The 16,621-nt window shown below is 42.5% G+C and overlaps 1 protein-coding gene across 10 annotated transcripts in view; it reads right to left on the bottom strand.

Moving 5' to 3' along the window:
• Cfap126 (cilia and flagella associated protein 126) overlaps positions 1-16,621 on the bottom strand; it is a 38,958-nt gene that overhangs the window by 15,528 nt on the left and 6,809 nt on the right. The window contains exons 1-7 of one of the 10 annotated variants that reach the window (XM_087190895.1): positions 15,181-15,812; positions 14,715-14,803; positions 14,439-14,515; positions 13,259-13,429; positions 10,833-10,927; positions 4,007-4,117; positions 3,493-3,571 (exon numbers count right to left, since the gene is read on the bottom strand). The gene's annotated coding sequence lies outside the window, so the exon portion shown is untranslated. Of the gene's footprint in view, positions 1-3,492; positions 3,572-4,006; positions 4,118-10,832; positions 10,928-13,258; positions 13,430-14,438; positions 14,516-14,714; positions 14,804-15,180; positions 15,813-16,621 lie in introns of those variants that run through there. The other 9 variants (XM_087190887.1, XM_087190891.1, XM_087190890.1 and 6 more) reach the window with 9 other exon arrangements.

Genomic DNA, 16,621 nt, shown 5'->3' with positions numbered 1-16,621 from the left:
TGTTTACATTTTAAAAATTTATTTCAGCCAGGCATAGCGGCACATGCCTGTGATCCCAGCACTCAGGAGGCTGAGCCAGGAGGATTGCTGTAAGTCCTAAGGCCAGCCTGGGCTACATAGTGAGTTCAAGGCCAGACTGTACTACATAGCAAGACCCTGTCTCAACACATCCCCTTAAATTATTTCAGTAAGAGATACATTGCCATTAATCTACTTCAAAATACTCCCCCTCTTGTTAAACATACTTACTCCAACATCCTTGTCACTTTGGGAAACATGTCTGGAAGCCCTCTATCATGAATGTTTTTTCGTGGCTGCTTCAGGGCTCTGAAACTGATTCAAAATGTTTATGGTAATTTCTGTCAAATAAAAGCATGATGGTGTGTCCTCATCAACCTTGTTCACCAGATCTGGCACCATGCAACTTCTGGCTCTTCCCTCAAAGTCAAATGGTCATGAAAGGAAAACCTTTTAAATAGATTCAGCCATGTGCAACTAAAGACACTTATAAAAGAGGACTTCCAGAACTGCTTCAGAAAGTGGCAAGAATGATAGCATAAGTATGTTCCAAGTGAGGAAAAATATTTTAAAGGGAATTAATGGTGATATGTCTTTTAGTGTAATAATTTTTTTAAATTTAACATTCATCATATATTTTGATCACACCTTGCATATCATATAATGTTTAAATTATGTGAAACATTTATCTTATTTATATTTTTCATTTATTATTAGTGCTTATTAATTTTACAAAATAGTAGGTTTCCATGCATATTCCCTCCTACTTTCATGTCATCTTTTTTAGATTTCACATACTGTATTAGGAAGAACATCCACTACTTATGTTCCCGAGTCTGAATTATTTTGCTTAACACGATCTTCGGTTTCTTCCATTTTCCTACAAATGACAACATTTTGTTCTTTCTTGAAGCTGAATAATACTGCTTTGTGTACATGTAGTGAATTGAGTTTATCCATTCGTCTGTTTATCAGTGTGTATATTGACTATTTTTGTGAACTGTGCCACAGTAGGGATGGGTATGCATGTCCCTTAGTATGCTGACTAACTCCTTTGTGTGTATACCAAAGAATGCTAGAGATGGATTGAACGATAGCTCTATTTTTAGTTTTTTGAGAAAGCTCCATACTGATTTCCCTAGTTGCTGAACTAATTTCCATTCCTGCCAGCAGTGATGTTTGTGTAGCCGTTCTGACTGGGGTGAGAGGGCAGCTCACTGTAGTTTTCATTTGCATTTTCCTAGTGACTAAAGATGTTGAACTTTTTTTTCATATACTTACTAGCCATTTGTACTTATTATTTTGAGATGTGTCTGCTCAACTCTGTTTGCCCATTTATTGACCGAGGGGGTTTTTTAGTAAGTTTTTTTGGTTCTTTGTTTGTTTGTTTGTTTTTGCTGTTGTTTTGTTTGTTTTTTGGTACCAGGGATCGAACTCAGGTCATTGTGCTTGCGCAGCAGGTGGCGAAACCACTGAGCTAAATCCCCAGCCCTGGTTCTTTATATATTCTGGATGTAGACCCTCTGTTGGAAGAGTGGATGGTAAAGCTTTTCTCCCATTCTCTAGGTTGTCACTTTACTCTGTTGGTTCAGAAACTTTGATTTTATTTAGTCCCATTTGTTGCTATTATTTCCTGTGCTGTTGGGGTCCTATTAAGGTAGCCTTTGCTATGGCTTCAAATGTTTCTCCTGTTTTAATCTAGTAGGGTTTTGTTGTTGTTGTTTGTTTTTTGTTTTGTTTTGTCTGAGACAGGGTCTCACTGTGTAGTTCAGACTGGGCTTGAACTCACTATATGGCTCGGGCTGGCCTCAAACTCACTGCAATCCTGCCTCAGCCTCCCAAGTGCCAGGATTACAGGCATGCACCACCATGCCTGGCTTTCATCTATCAGGTTCAATGTTTCAGGTTTTATGATCATTTTGAATTGATTTTTATACAGGGTGAGAGACAGGGGTCTACTTTCAATCTCCGATATATGGATATCCAGTTTTTCCTATCACCATTTGTTAAAGAGGTTGTCTTTTCTTTCTTTTTTTTTTGTACTGGGGATCGAACTCAGGTCCTTGTGCTTGCACAGATGGCAGCAAGACCACTGAACTAAATCCCCGGCAAGGTTGTCTTTTCTTCAGCATACATTTTGGAACATATTTGGAACATTCCCTTGTCTGGAATCAGATGGGTGTACTTGTGTGGGTTTGCAAATTGATGTCTTATGGCATAAGGACAACAGCAAAAAGTGAAATAAGAAAACAACTGGAGGGCTGGGGGTTTAGCTCAGTGGTTCCACCGCCTGCCCCTCAAGCACAAGGTCCCAAGTTTGATCCCCAGTACAAAAAAATAAAAAAGAAGACAACTGGAAAAATAATTTATATTACTTATAATCTTTTCTTAATATCTCTCTCTCTCTCTTTTTTTTTTTTTTGGTACCGGGGATCCAACTCAGGACCTTGTGCTTGCCAGGTAGGTAGTGGCACCACTGAGCTAAATCCCCTGCCCAATATCTTCTATTTTAAAAACTTATAAAAACAGAGAAAAAGCCAGGTGGGTGGCACACACCTATAATCCCAGTACTAGGGAGCTGAGGAAGGAAGATTGCCATGAATTTGAGGCCAGCCTGAACTACATACTGAGACTTTCTCAAAAAAAAGAGAGAGAGAGAGAAAAGAAAAAGACTAACAACTCTAGAGAAAACTGGGCTAGAGATATAAATAGACATTTCACAGGGAAATAAACACAAATTGCTATTAACCACATTAAAAGTTGTTCAATATTGCTCATAATTTTTTTAAATGCAAATTAAAACAACATGGAGATACTATATCTTACCCATGAGATTAGCATAAATAAACTTTTTTAAACATTCTGTTGACCAGTCTGTTAGAAAACAGGTTGTCTAATATTTTGAGTATAGAAATACAAAATGTACAGTCTCCATGATGGAGGGGAATTTGGTGATATTTGGCTTGGAGAATTAGAGATGCCTTTTGATTGAGCAATCCCATTTCTGGGACTCTGTCTCTCGGATACTCTGGCAAAAATAGGAAAAGAAGTACACACCATGTTATTCAATGACGCGTTACTTGTAAGAGTTACAGACTGGAAATGACCCATTTGTCAGTCAGTAAGAGGCTATGGTACTCCACACAATGGAGCTAAAAAAGCATGAGGAAGCCTGTATGTTAGCACAGGTCTGTGATTCCAACACTATGGGAGGCTGAGGCAGGAGGATCTTGAGTCCAATCCCAGCCTGGGCAACTTGTCAACAATGAAGAATACTTTTATATGCTACTAGGGAGTGACTGACAAGAAATTTTTACCACCAAGAAATTTGTACCACCAAGTACATCTCCAACCCAAGAATACTTTAAGGAAGAAAGTAAAATATAGAATCATGAACAGTATGCTGTTTGCCTAAAAAGGGAGGTATATATGTTTTCTTCTATGAAAATATACTATATAATTAAAATTAATTACCTTCAGAGAAAGAAGAAGTGAGGTGGAAGGGACAAGGCTGGAAATAAACTTCTCTGTATGCACCTTGTTTTTCAGAATTCTGGAACCATGTAAATATTTTACATGATTATAAAATAAGATTAAGCCTTTAAAATAGCATTTCCTAAAATGTAAAAAGAATTCTTTATTTTTACAACAAAAAGGTTTTCAAAGAAGAGCTTAGAATACAAAATAAACCTACAGTACAATATAAAAGCTATATAAACAAGTTAATACATGTGCTCTCTTTCCTTTTTTTTTTTTGTACCAGGGATCAAACTTAGAACCTTGTGCTTGTGAGGCAGGCACCAGAACCACTGAGCTAAATCCCTGGTCCCCTGTGCTATCCTTCAACATGACAAATTTCACATCCATTTTTTTGTTTTTCTTTTTTGAAAGTTTCTCTCTAGTGGAGATTAATCTTAGACTAATATCCCACACTCTGCACACACACACACACACACACACACACATTCCTTTGCCACTTGTCTCTTACATGAATTGGAGCCAGGTGTGGTGCCGCATGCCTGTAATCCCAACATTCAAGAGGCTGAGGCAGGAGGACTGCTGCTAGATCAAACCCAGCTTTGATACAGCAAGACCCTATCTTAAAAAACAAAAAAATCAAAGCAAAAAAAAAATCCATTGCCAGATTTGTTGCACAGATATCAATGTCACAAGAAGGAGGAGGAGGAGGAGGAGGTGGAAGACAATGAGACATGGAAGAGGAAAGAGTCAAGGACACACTTAAGGTTTACAAGGAAGTGGGGAGATGAGAGACAGGAGAAGCTCTGAAGTTCTGCAACCCAGCATGGGGAGAGAACCCCAGCTTCACGCTGAGGTGGATTCCCACCACCACTGCACAGGAAGAGGTGACCGACGCTGCTGTCACTGTGACTCAGCTCCCCACAAAGCACTGCCTTAGGAAGGAAGCCGGGTGAGGACCATGAGGAGTAGGGCATGAAGACAGACTGTCCTGAGCCAGATAGGGCGGAAGGGACCAGCTGCGGGCGACCTCCCATTCCTCAGGACAGCCCCATGTTCTCCCTGATCGCTGAGATCACAGGCACGGAAGTGCTGCCTTCTTGGAGACTGGTGGCCTCCTCAGTTTCCAGTACGGAGGGGCAGAGATGAGGCCTCTCCCCCAAATAACTGGCCTCTCGGGTGATGAAGGACGCTTGTGTGCTGCGTTTCCCCGGGTGTCGTATGACTCATGCAATGTGTATTACTCAGTGAAATGACATCTCATCCAGTTTTGAAATGTACATTCTTCCCTATTCCCTGTTGCCCTGTCGTCCTACCATTTGCTGGTTGCCACCCCAGCATGTACCTCACACCCCTTTTACAGTTTCCGCTAAAAAGTATAAGAAAGGAACACTAGAAGGAGAAAGGACAGAAGGAACAAAAAAAAATTAAAATAGAAGAAAAGAATGGAAAAAAGCTTTTAGGGAGGAGAGGGGGCTTGAGGGGGGAATAGAATAAAATAAAATTTATTTTTTTAAAAAAGAAAGGAGGCGGGGATTTAGCTCAGTGATTCTGGTGCCTGCCTCGCAAGCACAAGGTCCCAAGTTCGATCCCTGGTACCAAAAAAAAAAAAAGTCAGAAAAAAAAGAAAAGAATTGGCTGGGGATTTAGCTCATGGTTCTGCCGCATGGCTCACAAGCACAAGGTCCCAAGTTCAATCCCCGGTACCAAAAAACAAAAACAAAGAAACCTAAAAGGTCCAATTTCCTAAGTTCATTTTCTGATCCTGTAAAATTTCAACACCTTAACTCAGGCTCTGCTCTTTTATTATGTTAAAAAATAAGCTGAAACTGGGCATGGTGGTGCAGACCTGTAATCCCAGAACTCTGGGAGACTGAGGCAGGAGGATTGCCAAATTTGAGCCTAACCTGGGTAATTTAGTAAGACTCTATGTCTAAAATAAAAAGATAAAAAAGGGCTGGGAATATAGCCCAGTGCAATGGCCCTGGTTCAATCCCTATTATTGAGAAAATTAAAAAAGGAATCTGAAGCACAAAAGATTTTAAAGAGTTTATTTGAGCAAACGAAATTCATGAATTACAGCCAGTGTGGTGGGACATGCCTGTAATCCCAGCACTCAGGAGGCTGAGGGTGAGGCAGGCTGCGAGTTCAAGGCCAGTCTGGGCTACATAATGAGTTCAAGGCCAGCCTGAATTATATAGTGAGAAAAGCAAACAAAATTCATGACTTGGACAATTCCAAAGCAGAAAGGATCCTTGAGCTCCAGTGCAGGAGTGCAAGAGGGAAGCTTTTATTGAACACAAAAGTAAAGGAAATATTTGATTGGTATTACTTATATGGTCTCTTGGTCAAATCATGGGAAAGTCCCTAGCTATATAAGTTTTTGGCTACTGCTGATTGATTGAAATCAAGTTCTGTTTTTATTTACTACAGATATTTATAGGAAATAGTTTGAGTTAAGTTTTGCATATGTTTGCAAATCAAGCAAGGTTGAGGTCATTTACCAGGCCTCAGTGGTTTTGTCTGGTCAGGGATTCTTCAGACCTAGTCTCCACTTTAATCTAACATGTATCTAACTTGAAAATTATGTCTGAGAATGTACTCATTCGAATAATTATTTCTGCAATTCCCACACCTTTATTTATCTTGCTTTCACTTCTTCTCTTTAAGGGATGAATTTCCAGACACATCGAAATTATGTAGGGAAAAAAATTGGGCTAATAAGATGTGCTAACCCTCCTAGGTGCATAATGTAAATGCTTCTCCGGGAGTCCATCAACAAAGGACATAGGTGAGGAAGAAAGATAGCTCTTTCTCCAAATTTGTTGGTTGCTAAGGACAGCCCCAGATCACAACTCCTAGAGTAACAGAAAACCACAGGAACTTTATACACGGTTACACAGTGGCATATTATTCAGCCTCAAGAAGGAAGGAAGCCCAGCATGGTAGTGCACACCTGTAATCCCAGCAGTTGGGGGGCTGAGGCAGGAGGATCACCGAGTTCAAGGCCAACCTGGACTACGTAGTGAGACCCTATCTCAAAAAAAAAAAAAAAAGGTGGGGGAAGTATGGCTCAGTAGTGAGTATGTTGAGCACTTTCAAGCCCCTGGGTTCAGTCCCTTGCATGTGTACAAACACATGCACTCACACATACACAAAAGGAAGGAAAGAAGGAAATTCTGACACATGGTACAGTATGAATGAAATCTGAGGACATTATGCAAAGTGAAATAAGCCAGCCAGAAAGGACAAACACTACATGATTCTATTCACATGAAGTACTTTACAGTAGTCCATTCATAGCGACAGAAAGTGAAGTGGTGGATGCCAAGGGCTGGGGGCTTTTTGCTTAATGGGTATAGAGTTTTAGTTTTATAACATGAAAAGAGGTCTGGAGATGGATGTGCACTCAGAAATGGTCAAGATAGTACATTTTATGTGTATTTTACCACAATAAAAATAATGGGGGGTAGGGCTGAGGATTGACCTCAGTGGCAGGTCCAAGGTCCTGAGTTCGATCCCTGGTACCAAAAGTAATAATAATAATAATAATAATAATAATAATAATAATAATAATAGGGGGTCCCTTCCTGAGGACTGCTAAGGAGCAATCCAGCGAGGTGCCAGGGGCTGATACATGAATGAGATGGCTTCTCATTTTAATAATTGCCAGGGGGAACACTGCTCTCCAAGCTTCTGTCTCCCTCTTTTGAGAGGATCACTCAGTCCTCTGCCTTAAACGACCCAAATTTCACTCTCTCTTTTTTTGGTACCGGGGACCTTGCGCTTGCGAGGTAGGCGGCAGAACCACTGAGCTAAATCCCCAGCCCAACTCTTTTTTCTTTTGTCAGAAACCAGGCAAAGGGTTGGGAATTTCCTAAAAAATCTAAATCAGTTATTGCTCTCACATCATGCCTGAGTGATTAACATATAGCCAAAGTGTTTTAACTTATTTTTATGACAGTCATGTCAGATGGGCATATTAGTACACTTTTACAAATGAGAAAACTGAAGCATACAAAAGTTAAAGAATTTCCCCAAGAGTACACAGCTAATAAGCTGCAGAACCAGTTTTCAACCCAGGTGTTCTGGCAAATCACCAAAGTGGCCTGTTCCTGAAAGCCCAGATCCTGAAATCTGAAATCTTTAGTCTTCATTTAATCTGATTGGGTAAACGGAGTGAAACAGGTTTCTTTCCTGTGGGAATTTTCAGATGTTTAATTTCCTAATGTGCATTTAGGCTCTTTAAGACTGTGGGAGGGATATAATTAACATGCATCATTTCTTTTCTTTTTTTTTTTTCCGTCCTGGGGATTGAACTCAGGACCTCGTGCTTGCAAAGCAGGCACAGTGCCACTGAGCTAAATCCCTGGCCCTGACATGCATCATTTCTTTGACTCGTTTAGTCATTGGATTTATTTTTCATGGAACATCTTAAGAAACTTGGCCTAAATTTTGTCAAACTCTGCATGCAATATTCAGTGTTACTTTTATCTGCCTTTCAAAACTACTTTAAGGAAATAATTATTTTTCCTCATTTAGAAAATTGTAAAAAATTGAGTTACTAAGAAACTTAATGATTTGTCCAAGAAATAATCAGTTATATTGGAGGTGGAACTAGAATTCTAAGTCTTTGCATTGAGCTATATCCCAGGCCTTTTTCTTTTCTTTTCTTTTCTTTTTTTTTTTTTCGGTACCAGGGATAGAACTCAGGACCTTGTACTTGCAAGGCAGGTGCAGCTCCACTGAGCTAAATCCCTAGCCCAAGGCCTTTTTCATTTTCATTTTTAATTTTGAGACAGGGTCTTGCTAAGTCACTAAGTTCCTCAGTCAGGGCTCTCTATTGTGATCCTCCTGCCTCACCCTTCCAGAGTGCTGGGATTACAGGTGTGTATCACCTCACCTGGATGACAAAGAAGAGTTTTTATCCTGAGTAGGCATATCCCAAATTAAAATTTTTGTTATTGTGGAAATAGAAAGGGAAAATTTCAGGGACTTTCTTTGCTACTAAGCTCTTGCATTTCATTATTGTTGTTGTTGTTGGTGGTGGTGGTAGTGGTGGTTTGTTTTTTTAAGATGAAATCTTATATATCCAGGCTGGCCTGGAACCTGCAATCCTCCTACCTCAGCTTCCCAAGTAGCTGGAACTTACTGTAGAAACTTTTGAGTTGTGAACTTTCACAGGTGTACTTTGTAAGACTTGTTGCCTTACCGATGAATCCAACTTATGAATAATTTCTCTTTATTTTTGGTACCGGAGATCAAACTTGGGACCTGTGCTTGTGAGGCAGGCGGCGGAACCACTGAGCTAAATCCTTGGCCCCTATGAACAATTTCTTGTCTTATATCATTTACATTTCAATTTTTCCTTTTAAGGTATCATTGCTGGAGTCCTTAGTTGCAAGCAATATAAACTTACTGGCTAATTAAGCAGAAAAGTAACTTTTAAAGGACAAAATAGCTGATACAGTTTTGCAAGGCAGGAGAACTAGACTTGGATTTTAAATTTTTCTTGATGATCCAGAACTGGTCCCCTGTACTGCCATTGCCTCTGGGTACAACCATGTACCTTTTTTTTTTGGTACCAGGGATCGAACTCAGGCTCTTGCTCTTGCAAGGCAGGCACCAGAACCACTGAGCTAAATCCCCAGCCCTCAACCATGTGTCTTACAGGCATGATGGACTGGTGCCACCCTGGCTGGCTTCACAGACACATGACCTGCGCATCACAGGGGCCCTTCTTGTGGAAGACCAGCACTCTTAATCCCCTGAAGGAACAAGGAGCCCTACATTTTTTTTTTTTAACATTGGGGCCCACAGATTATGTGGTAGGTCCTGCAATGTGGTCATTGGCTGCTGCTGCAAGAGCCACTGTCACTACTGTCACTGGGAAGTCAGGTTTTGACACAGCAAGGAACCCGCCCCTCACTTCCTTGGTCCTCACTTCTTTGTGCCCTCAGTGAAAGATTTCAGTCAAGACACATAGGTAGCTGTGCAGAAGTCTAGGTAGACTTTATTGTAAAGTACATACAGAGAGAGTTATGCTCTATCTGCACTGGTGCAAGCCTGGATACATTTTTATACATACAGAAGTTGTTCCTTGGGCTCAGAGAACTAGGATACCTAGGATGCTTATCAACATTTGACTTAGAAGTTACTTTAGAATTACAAAATGTCTTCCTGTCCTTTTTAGATAGCCAGTGTTTCCTCAGGGCCTTTAATCATGTAAGGAATTGATGAAAGAGAATTTGAGAAAGTTAAGTTCTTTATTTTGGTACCGGTGATTGAACTCAGGACCTTGCACATGCAAGGCAGGCATAGCACCACTGAGCCAAATCCCAGCCTAAAGTTCTTCATTTAAACCAAGTCCCATGGCAAGAGGGTCTTAAAGACCTTCGCTGATTATCACTGGGCTGTGAGCTGTGGCAGCCAGGAGTGCTGGGTGCTTTGTTCCGAAGTTAGGTGGCCAATAGGCCAGGTATCAGAAGGACCAGGCACAATGTGTCCCCTGAAGATATTACTGTCCTCTGCAGGATCGCTTTGGGTCCGAGACCTAACAAATGATTATAAAAATGTTATACTTTGATGCCTTTCTTTACTTAACTGGCAATGCATGCTGTTTTGGGGCCTCCTTTGTCCCTCAGGCCCAGTAGCACCTGACTACCTACCTGTGATCTCTGGAAACTGGGTGAAGCTGCCCCTGCTGCTGTAACCTCACCAAAGAGATTCAGTGTCTTTGCTGCTGCTGCTGCTGCTGCTGCTGCTGCTGGTGCTCACCTGTTTCCAGCTCAAGATGTGGGACTCATGCATCCAATGTGCAGTGTGTACAGCTACAACAGAAGCTAGAAAAGCAAGGGTCTGGGACTTGGGGGTAGGAGAAAAGCTGTCTTTTATCAGGTGGAGGGAGAGCCTCCAAACATAGGGAATAGGTTCAGAGACTTGATGGTCAAAAATAATCTATTTTATTGAGGATTACTCAATTGAGGAATATATAGAGATTTACCTCATTCTTTTAAATAATATGCCAGAGTAGAGATATACTATAATTTGTAGACATTCATATTTCATCTTCTTGTCACTGAAACTTTATAATAAACATCTTTGTATATTTGGCCTTATACAGTGATCACTGTACTTCAGTAGGCTAAATTCTTAAAAGTGTAGTTGCTGGGCAGAAGCGAGTGTGTATTAGTGAGTTTTCCGTCTCTAAATATATACTTATATATAATTACTTATATATTACTTATTATATATGACTTATTATTATATAATTATTTATATAAATATAATTATATAAGTATATTCAAGTAATCAGCTTGAAAAGAAAAAAGGCTTACTTTGGTTCACGGTTTTAGAGGTGTTGGTCCCCGATCGGTCAGTCTTCTTCAGGTCTATGGCAGGATGTGGCACACCAAAGCTGCTCATGTCCTGGCTGCAAGGCAAAGGAGGGAGGGTAGGCCACTGTGCCCTTCAAGGGCCAACTGCAGTGACCAGAAGACATTCCGAGAGGTCCTGCCTCTCAAAGGTTTCCCCACTTCCCAGCAGCGCCAAGCCAGGGCACCAAACCTTTAACACAGGGGCCTTTGGGGGACACCTGCCCACACCACGGCAGTGCATTTGTACCTTGGGTAGGTATTGCCAGATTACTTTTTAAAATTATAGTAATTTATACTCTAGCAAAACACAAATGTGCTGCTTCTTTCAGTTTCTGAATATTATCGCTTTTTATCAATCTGATGGATGAAAAATGATATCTCATTATTTTTAAATTTCAACTTTCTCAATGATTAACACATCTCATATGATTATTGGCTACAAGAAAAATTCCCTTTTATGACTTACCTGTTCATATCTTTGGCTCTTTTTTTTGTTTTTTTGGAGACAGGGTCTCATTATGTAGCCCAAGTTGGCCTGGAACTCACAGTGATCCTCCTGCATCAGCTTTCTGGGTTTTGGAATTATAGGCATGTGCCACCACACCCATCTCTGTTCTTTCTTTCTTCTTTCTGTCTTTCTTTCTTTCTCTCTTTCTTTCTTTTCCTTCTTTCCTTCCCTCCCTTTCTTTCCTTCCTTCCTTTCTTTCTCTTCCTTTCTTTCAATTTGTAGTCACTCTTGGTATGTTTGAGATACTCTTTATTAGTCATATGTTTTGAAATTATTTCTTTGAGAATTTTTCTTGTTTTTTTTGTACCTGGGATGGAACTCAGGACCTTGTGCTTGCGAGGCAAGCAGTGGAACCACTGAGCTAAATCCCTGGCCCTTATTTCATCATTCTTAAAATGAAAGGGTTGGTCCCCAAGTTCTTTCTTTCTTTTCTTTTCTTTCTTTCTTCCCTTCCTTTCCCTTTTCCTTCCTTCCTTCCTTCCCTCTGCTAGGGATCAAACCTAGGACCTCACACATGCTAGGCAAGCACTGTACCACCAAACCACATTTCCAGGCCCATTCTAGTTTTCAGTGTCTAAAAACATTATAGCGAAATCACTAACAAAAAAGTGATGTAATCATCTTTTTGTACTGAAGGTATATTCTTAAGGCCAGGCACTTAAATATCAAGATACAGCCAGGCGTGGACAATGGGTTAGATGAAGACCACAGTGGAGGCACATAAACTGATCCTCTGCAGTCAGTTAGGTGAGGGACGACTGGAGATCGGACCGGAGTAGGAACAAAGGAAATGGAGAGCAAAGCCGTTATGTTTAAAGGTCTCAGGGATCATTTGACACTGAGCACTCATACGATATATGATATCATATCATATGATACAGTATAAAAGCTTTAGTAGCAAAACCAAAGTTAATCTTCCTATTCCTACCCTGACCCAATTTTTTTCTTCAGTTTCGTTTAAGATTAAGACTCTGTAGTCCAGACCAATATTCTGAGATGAAATGGCTCACAAATTACTAATCACATTAAGATACATAGGGGCCAAGAGTGCCATATTTCATTACTGATCTAACCTTGTTCTTAGGTCTCTAGCTTACAATATGAGAAATGGGGAAATTTTTAACTGCCCAGGAAAAGGTATCATAATTTTTTCTTATTTAAGTAGCAGTGGTGATTGTTTCTAAAGATGCCCAGAGCAATATTTCCCATCCCTTCCCATTGCAGTGTGACCTGGGCAGTTACTCTTCAAGAGGCAGAGTAATCTCAGCACTCTGGGAGCCTGAGGCAGCAGGATTGTACATTTGAGCACAGTCTGAGCAATTTGGCAATTTAATGAGACCCTGTCACAAAAATTTAAAAATGAAGAAGGGGCTGGGGGTGTAGTTCAGTGCAAAGGACCTGGGTTTCAATCCCCAGTAGCAGAGAGGAGAGGAGAGGGGAGGGGAGAGGAGGGAGAAAGTTCCTCTTCTATTTGAATCTGGCTGGGCCCTGTGACCTGTTTTAGCCAACACAATGAGGAGGAAGTGCTACTATGTAACTTTAGGGGCAAAGTTTTAACAAATTTGTAGCTTTTGCCTCCCCTGGTTGGAGCACCCCTCTCCAAGTCAGTTACCATGTAAGAAGTGTGTTACTTTGCCACAGAAAAAAGGGTCCCACCGAAGCTTGTCTTGAAGTTCCAGCCTCAGTCAGGCTCCCATCAGAACAACCCTGACTGAGCCCCACCCAGCCAAGAGAACCACGAAAAATAAATTATTATTTTAAGCCACTAAAATTTTAAGTGGTTGTACGGCTAGTTTATTATGCTCAGAGAGTCTGTGGATCAAGAACGTGGAAAAGGCATAGTGAGGCACCAGAGGCTCCCAAATCACTGGAACTTCACCTGGGAAGACCTGGAAGCAGGAGATGACTGACACTGGGGGCTGGCGTCATCTGGAACCACTGAGTCACATGCCTGGAGGCCATGCTGGCCAAGGGCTGGGATCTCAGCAGGATACCAACACGTGGCTTCTCCATGAGGTCCCTTCTCCCACACATCCAGGATGGCTGGACTCTGTATCCCAAGAGAATAAAGTGGAAGACGTAATACCTTTTTCTGACCTTGTATCACTTCGATCTTAGTCATAGGCTTACTCTTCTTTTTTTTTTTTTGGTACCGGGATCAAGCTCCAGACCTTGCGCTTTCGAGCCGGGCAGCGGAACCACTGAGCTAAATCCCCGGCTCAGTCATAGGCTTACTCAAAGCAAGGGGAGTGAGCCGGGAGTGATGTGCATTCCTGTAATCCCAGCACTGGGGAGGCTGAGGCAGGATTACCAGGCCAGGCCAAGCTACATAGCAAGACCCTGTCTGAAAAAATAAATAGATAAATAAAAAGGCAAAACAAAGGTCCAAGTTCATCAATCAGGACAAGTTTATTAGAACAAACCTGAAAGGGAGCACACTGGCACTTAGACCCGCCCAGCGACTCTCGTACAGGCTTTGAAATCTCTCTTTTTTTGGTACCGGGAATGGAATTTAGGACCTTGCACTTGCAAAGCAGCCACTGGAACCACTGAGCTAAATCCCCAGCCCTGAGATGTCTTACAGGGTCATGAGCTTAAAGCGGGGAGGGGCAGTGGAAAGAAGAGTTCAAAATAGGACTTTGGAGGGGAAGAGTTCAGAGAAAAGAGTTGTGGCTCCCCGCTAGGGACAAGCCTTCAGAAAGCACAGGGAGTGGTGGTTGCCTGCCAAGAACAGGGCTGAAGAATGTGAGGGGAGTTATGGGGTCTGGCCATGGTCGCTGGGCCTTATTAACCCATGATTACACATCTTTAGCAGGTGTAAAAACATAGCCAGATGGAAGAGGCTTTAGGTGGCCCCTGGTCAGCCTAGAGTGGTGGCAGTCTGACTCCTTCAATAACTAAAACCAAGATACAGAGTTTAGAAGTTATTTAGTTCCTGTAGGTAAAAGCTTGGTTTTTCATGGTTCCTCTGCCCTGCGGTAGGTTGTATTTTTCTCGAGGATTGTTACAAGGTATCCCAGGCCACATGCTTTTCTTAAGTATAATGTCAAAGCACTTGCCTATAGTATCTGCTCCAGAGGCTGAGGCAGGAGGGTCACTGGAGTCCAAAAGTTCCAGGACAGCCTGAGCAACACAGCTACACACCATCACAAAACAAAAATAAAAACAAAACCATGACATTGGCACTCCTTGGAGCACTAGCCTCATCTTTACGTTTCACTGGAATATTTGGGAGTGTGGTGCAAAGGGTGTAGAAGAGAACTGCTGTTTGTTGAAGGCAGGAGGAAGAATTGCTGGTATCCCAACCCCAATCTGCAGTTCCCTCACTGCCTCACCTTGTAGCAGATGCCAGGTAAAATCCATGGAGGGCTGGGGCTCATGATCCCTTATGTGGCTTGAACCTCACAGCTGCCCACTTCAAGTACTGCAGGACAAAGTGCATTGGGTGTAGCGCTGGTTTCAAGGGACACCCCAGTGTGAAAAGGGCTGTGAGGACAATCCGAGTACATGACCAGCGTTTGGACCTTGGTCTATTACTCAACAAGTGGAATGGGATCTCAGGCTATCCCTTTACAACTTTATTTTTTCACGATAATGGTTATTTCATCAGATTATTAAAAGGACTAAACGACACTGTGAATTAGTCTGAAACAAAGCAAGTGTAAAATGTTAGTCATTATGATTAGAAAGTGCTTATTAGCAAATTAAAGACCTGGAAAGCTACTTAAAGAGAACTGCTTAACCGTTGAAGTCAGAATTTCCCTGACTGATACGTTCATAGAACGTTTATAAACAACACACCTATCACTGGGAGAGGACGGCATCAGGGAGTAGATGAGTGAACGCGTGCGCGGGGTCGCAGGTTCGGGCCACTGCTCCCTCGGGGCGGCTCAGGCCGGACGTCGAGCATTTTGTGCTTCCGGGACCAAGACCCGGACCTGCCCTTGCCGGCCCGCGCCCCGCCCTGCGCTCTGCTCCGCTTCCCTTCCCGGGAGGGCGGCCGGACTCGGTCTTCTCCTAATGCGTGCTGGGAAATGAGATGAGCCCGCCGCCTTTCGGCTCTGACTCAGGCCGCGCTTACCCCGAAGCTCCAGATCTCTGCCGGGTGGAACCTGGAGGGGGCGGGGCCGTCGCCGGTGTCAGGCGTTGGGTCTCGTTTTTTTTTTCAGTATATGTGCTGCGGAAGGGAGGGACCACAGGTCTTCTTGTGGTTTTTTGGGTTGTTTTGTTTTAGGTCTCCTTGTTTCTGAGAGAACTCCTGGGTCGCTTTTCCTCGAGGTCTCCGGCCTCAGGCTTCCCTGCCTCCGGTTTCCGGTTAGGCCGGCCGAGTCGGTGCCCAGCTTCCGGGCGTGAGCAGCGCTGCCCTGCAGACCTCAGCCCGGCCCGGCCACCCCGTCCCGCGGGAGGGAAGTGGAAGCGGCTTAGTTGTGGCCCAGACGCGCCCGGAGCAGGAGGGGAAACCATGTGACAAATGTGAGGGAAAGGAGCGGCTCCTTTAACCGTTTGCGTGCCCCTATTTTCTTTGTGAAATGAAGAATTAGAAAACGCGCTTGTGATCTTGTCTTTACCCAGTGAGACTTCTTTACTCATATATCTTGAAGTCGTCTGCCCACTCCAGGTTGGGCTGCGCTGATATTTTCACTTAGGCCACATGCATCTCCCACATTTCTATTTAGCCTTCATGGTATGTTTCTTTATCTTAAAAACACTGTGTATTTTTGAATAGGTAATAAGTGAACATAATAAAAATAATTCAGACACCAACGAGTATGACAGTCTCCCTTTGTCCAAGGGAAGGCGTTCCAGAGTCCCCAGTGGATGCTGAAACAGGAAAGCACCGAGCCCTCTATGCAGACTGCCCTGGAGGATGACCAGTCCCAGGGTCCCTGTGGACACCAGAATCTGTGGGTGCTGGGGTCCCTTATGGTAGAATGGTGTAGCATTTGAATACAACCTACACACTTCCTATACTTATGCTATCGTCCCTGGTTACTTATAATACCGACAACAATGTAAAGACTATATAAATAATTGATACACCATATTGTTCAGGAAAAAACAAGGAAAAAGTCTGTACCTTTCCCTCAAGTATCTTCAATCTACAATTGGGCAGATTCTGTATGTTCAAAACCCAGATACACTACAGGAAGAGACCCTGTCTCAAACAAACGACGATAGAAAGAACCCAGACACACTGAGCCAACAGTACTGTTTTTCCTATATATACATAACTTATACACTT

Source organism: Heterocephalus glaber, unplaced genomic scaffold (genome assembly GCF_053883595.1).
Source record: "Heterocephalus glaber isolate CG9 unplaced genomic scaffold, H.glaber_assembly_v1.0 deba00001561, whole genome shotgun sequence".
Taxonomy (NCBI): domain Eukaryota; kingdom Metazoa; phylum Chordata; class Mammalia; order Rodentia; family Bathyergidae; genus Heterocephalus; species Heterocephalus glaber.
This window is presented reverse-complemented; position numbering and strand designations above follow the sequence as displayed.